Below are 5,649 nucleotides of genomic sequence, written 5' to 3'. Positions count from 1 at the left end.
TTTTATGTTTTTTTCCACGGGTTTTAAATTAATAAAGTAAAAAACAAAACTAGAATCTGACTTTGTGAAAAGACAGTTTTTAAAATAAGGTATGTTTCAATTTTCTTTATAAGTTAATTTTTTTTAAAACTAGAGACATATAAGAATCTTTCATAGTTCCATCGCTTATAATTAATAACTGATATATCAAATGCCCTTTTTGTATATAAAAAAAGCTCTGATCATATTTTAAACCAGATTTTTTTAAAAGGGGGAAAGCACAATAGATAAGAGGCAGGAAGATTGCTTTTTAATATTGTGTAACATTTGGAAGCATCTGCTGGACCTTCAGTGCTGCATTAGCAATAGGTAGAATGGGCTTGTAAGCATTAGCCCTCACTGGAGGATAGAAGACAATTAAAAATTGAAGGTGCTGAGTGGTTGAAGTAGGGGATGCTGTGGTCCTCACCTTCCCCCTTGTCTGTCCCATTTGTGGGGTGCTTCCCATTAATCCCCAGTAAATGGATGGAGCTCCAAGCTTGTACCCCAAAAGCCTGGAAGTAGGGAGAGGGCAGGGCCTGTTTGGGAGATATGTGCTCTGAGATACTTTCTAGTGAGCTGACTGCTTTCTGATCAGAGAGTGCCATATGAGGAGCATCCACAACTTTAGGGATACTGGGTGGCCAACAGCAAGACCCTGCATGGGTTAACCTCTGCCAGAGAGCAAGGGAAAAATCACGGGATAAAGGGGGGAAGGACATGCTTGCCTACAAAAGGACTATGGTACAGGACTCCCTCACCCACCCACTGTTGGGGGTGAAGGAAGAATTGTCAAGTCAACTAGAACCCCAGGTTTGCACCAAGAAAAGGAGATGGCTGTAAGTATCTTCCATGACTATAAACCCTCCAGTGTCCCATTATATTAGTCCAGATTTCTGATTTTTCATGCCAAGGCCCCAGGAGTCAGAAATCCCACCACTGTCAGAAGGAAGATAGAAGCAAAGCAGCAAACAAGGGTGAATTAGTATGTTATATATCTACATTGTAGGTCCTAGTGGGAGGCCTTTTGAGCCCAGGACAGTGGAAGGATTAAGTGCTATTTTGACTATAGTATGGCACTGCACATGCGTGACCAAAATGTCATACCTTCTAAGAACTGTAACAAAAGAATGTCACCTATTTTTCAGAACTGAAAACACCCAGGACTATGGGAATTTCCAAGGAATAAAGTACCTGACTCCTACAAGTGGATTAAATGGGAAAAGGAGGGAAGAGGGACATGCATTGGCATCTAGCAGAGCTGCAATTCTCTGTGAATGTGTTGATTTATCTATCTACCACACACACAGGGGTCATTGAAATGTACAGGACAGGAATCATGAAGGGATCTTCCACCCTAAAATATTGTCCTCAAAATGGAAGCCCTTTGATGTGTCCCCCTCCCTTTACCACCCTACCCCCCTACCCAGTGCTGTGTGATGTTGCTGTGTCCCTGCTAAGGATGTGTTTTTAGTTCTTCTCCCATGCCCTGTTCCTTGGTCCTTACGGTGATTTCTCTGTTACCAGGAAACACAAGTGAATGTTAAGCTCACTTCACAGGCAGGGAAGCTGGGTTCTCATCTGCTGTGAGCTATCACATACTTCTTTGGGCTGTAGTTCAGAAGAAGCCTGTTACCCCACAGTCCTCAAGGTCTGTCTTCTCCCATTTCTCCCCAGCTGTTCCCCCAAACTGGCCTGCTTATAGGAGTCTTTGTTTGTGGCTTTGGTATGCAGCCTCTCTCTGCTGCCCCTGCATGCCTTCCCAGTTAATGGAAGGGCTGGCATCCTTACACCTTACTCATGCTCAATTCATCTCAGTGGACCAGGTCAGCCAAGCCAACGTTTACTCAGGCCCAAAGCCATTGGGCAGAGTCTTTTACAACATCAACAGCATCAGCCAATGAGGAGGCTTGTTTAATTCAAGTTCATTACCTTTTGGGATCTCTGCCCAGGACCGCAGGGTGAGTCCACGGCATTCCATTGCAAGGTATAGTGACCACCTCTTGGCCAGCTTAAGAGTCCCATGGTTTCAAATGAAGCCAGTTGGTGTCATTTCATTTGGCTTGAAAGGCTGGAAGCCTGGGTGATTCTCAGAATTTGGAGCTGTTTCTGAAAAGCACAAAGTGAGAAATCCCTCATTGACTGTTTAGTTCTGCATGAATGTTTAGTGGGGAAGCTGTAAAGCCTATGCTGGGAGAATGCCGGGGAGATTGGCTTAGGTGTCACCTTCCTTTTCTGTCCTTAAATTTCAACTTAGAATTCTAGACTCTTTGAGGGAGTATTGGCTGGAGTCATTACAAAACACATGTAGTCCACATATGTCATGTTCGGCTACCTGGGAAAATCAACACATGGATTATCCCAGTTCCAGTGTACTTTCAGGGGTCACGCTAAGGTCGAATTCCATGGTCATTTGCATATACTAGTACATTTGCTCTTTATTTTTTATCTTTTTATTTGGGGATGGGAAGATGTTCAGCAAATAAGGTCACTTGCTATGCAAGCATGAGTTCAAGTCATGAGCTCCTGTATACAAACTGGATTTGACCACATGCACCTCTGTCATTCTACTACTGTGGGGGTAGGGTCCAGAGAAAGAAGTGTCACCGGAAATTCCTGGCTCCATTGTCTATCTCAAGGCAACACAGTTTGGAGTGATGGAACAGACACAAAGACTGGTAGGTAAGAGACCAAAGGGATAGCAGAAGAACATGGAGACAGGTTCATGAAGACAGGCCCATGTCAGTTTGGCTATACTTAAATGATGTGCATTTCCCAGGAAGAATATATAGTTGGGCAACCTGGATGTCCATATGAAATAAATAAAAGCTGGGGCTGTATCTTTTCTTGTATAAAAAGATGTATCAGAGTCCAAGTGTAAAAGATAAGGACACGATAAGAAGACAGAAGAGAAGCCTCATTACTTCATATTTGGCAATGACCTCTTGGATATGACCTCCAAACTAGAAGCAACAGGAGTAAAAAAGGAAGAAAGCATATTTTATTAAATAAAAAACTTCTGCATAGCAAAGATCACTAGTAAGAGAGAAAAAATGTAGCCACGGAATGGGAGGAAAAACTATCTTCAAATCATATATATGATAATAGGTTATGTTGTCCAAAATAGACAAAATGAAACAAACTCTAGAATGCAATTAAAAAAAATTGCAGAAACAAAGCCCAAATTCCAGCACTCTAATTTCAAAAGTAGATTTTCTCTGAACCATACTCATGGCCAGTAAGAATATGAAAGCATGACAGTACTCAGTGTCACTGCACATAGTGAGCTAGACCCTCCTATATTAATTAGTAGTCAGTAAATTCATCACAGACATGCCCAGCAGCCAGTCTGATGGAGGCAGTTCCTCAGCTGAGACTCCTTGCAGCTGTCGGTGACAGTCGCAGGCAGGATTTGGTCCTTGGTGTATGTTTCTGATCATTCATTTATAGCAGTGGTTTTCAGTCTGAGTCACAACCTGTTTTTGGGGGGGTATCTAACCCATTCACAAGGGTTGCATATAAGATATCCTGCATATCAAATATTTACATCACAATTCATAACATTAGAAACATTACAGTTATGAAATAGCAGTGAAAATAACTTTGTGGTTGGGGACCACCACAACACGAGGGACTATATTAAAGGGTCCCATGTTGAAGGCTGAGAATCCCTATTGTCTACAGTGTACTGAGCAGTCCCCTTCTCAGAAGAGGCCATATTTTGATGTCAGATATCACTGTTGCTTCACAGCATTGCTATGGTAATAAAAGAGAATGATGATGAAAATTACCTAGAATATGACATTTACTAATTATAGTCTTTAAATTGTGACATAACAGGGATATATCGTACTGGATATAAATGAACAATACAATAGAGAAATGAGGCAAGGTATAGGGGTATTGAATGCAACATGATGTTTTGACTGGCTAGGTGACCCATAGTTTGGTGGCTATTGCCCATAGACCCATGACCTCACCGTGAACCTATGGGACTAATGTTCTATCTCAGTGACATCACTCAGCACTTACTACTGGCTGCTGGTGACACCAAACATCACCTTGCAGAACCATGTTCTTGAAGCCCTCGCCAGTCCTTCAGCAAGCATGCTTTCAGCAGCATCAGCCACCAATTCCTCTGAAAGCTCTTAGGAGAGGTTGATGAGCTGTCTTCAGATTTCCTTTCTAGGTGACTCCGAAGCTGCTGAAATGGGAGGCCCACTGCCGTATATAATGAGGCTGTTGCTTCTCCACTTGCTTTGATGGAGGTGGAGTTCATGAATTGGAAAAAGGACCACCTGAGCTTTTCACTGCTCTCCCCTGATACCCTGCCTCCAATTGACATGATATGTGATGCCTGGTGTGTGTGTGTGTGTGTGTGTGTGTGTGTGTGTGTGTGTGTGTGTGTGTGTGTGTGTGAGAGAGAGAGAGAGAGAGAGAGAGAGAGAGAGAGAATGTTGGGGAGTGAGGATTATGCACATATTTGTTGTTCTCACCATGTCGGCAAAAGATGAGGCAGAGAACTGATGCTCATCCAGTACTGGAAGGTACTCATGAGTTTGGAGCAGGCAGTCAGGCCCAGCTGAAAGTGAGGGTCACTTATTTAAATCTATAATTGGGTATGGGAGTTAGACTGGTTGTCTAGTCAGAAATTGAGGGTTGGGGGACATCCAGCTCTCTTTGTTCTATTTGTCTCTGAACTTGGTTTGGTGGCAGCATATTTTCATTAGGAGAACATTAGTGTGGGCAATTCTCCATTTGGCTATAATTCTCCGTGTGTGTCAACACACATGAGAAGACACTTCCTTCTCCTATTGCCCAGAGCCACACCAGTTCATGTACACATAGTTTCTGCATGATCCCAAACTTCCCCAGAAGCAGGAAGAGCCCTCCCAGTCATCCCCAGCACAGATACTTGGATCCAAGAAATAGACAAGTCCTTGGGAGGCAGAGGAGCTTGGAAACATCTGCTCGGTTAGTGCCAGCCTACTTTGTTGGGGCTGAAGTGGGCCTCCTGGGTAGCCAAGGAGTCTTCGGTTTTCCAGGTAACCCTGAGAGCACTAAGGCATGGTCACTTCAGGACACTGACTGAAGGAACAGAAGAAGCCTTGCCTGGCATGTCTGAGCTGAGCTGGGGTTGGGACTGCAGGGAGTTCCTCCAGCAGGCCCTCGCAAATACCTGATCTCTCTTCAAAATTTCTGGTCAAAATAAGTTGTGAGTGGCAGGGCCTTTTCACCAGGATTCAGTTTTTTTCCCCCAGCACTTCACACCTGGAAGTGTAGAAATTAAACCATACTTTCTAAAGACCTCCTATGCCAAGTTAAGGTAAAAAATGGAGTATCAGTGTTTGGACTCAGAAGGTAGAAGAAGTCTTTCTCTTTAGGAGTGCCTAATTGCAAAGGCTCAGGTGAGGCCAATGTGTACACACATCCGAATTACCTCACCAGTGATGAAGCTGAGGAGGCCACTCGGTTCTTCTTGTATCACATCTTTCAACATTAAATGTTATCTCTAGTGGACCCTCCTGATGCTTCTTTGTTTTAGATTCTGATTCTTTTCTAAGTACTGTAGTTGTGTTTACATGGCAGAGGAATTGTTAATGGTTATCTTTAAAAACTGTTTTCAAATAA

This window comes from Micromys minutus (assembly GCF_963924665.1).
Source record: "Micromys minutus genome assembly, chromosome: 12".
In the NCBI taxonomy this organism is placed as follows: Eukaryota; Metazoa; Chordata; class Mammalia; order Rodentia; family Muridae; genus Micromys; species Micromys minutus.
This window is presented reverse-complemented; position numbering follows the sequence as displayed.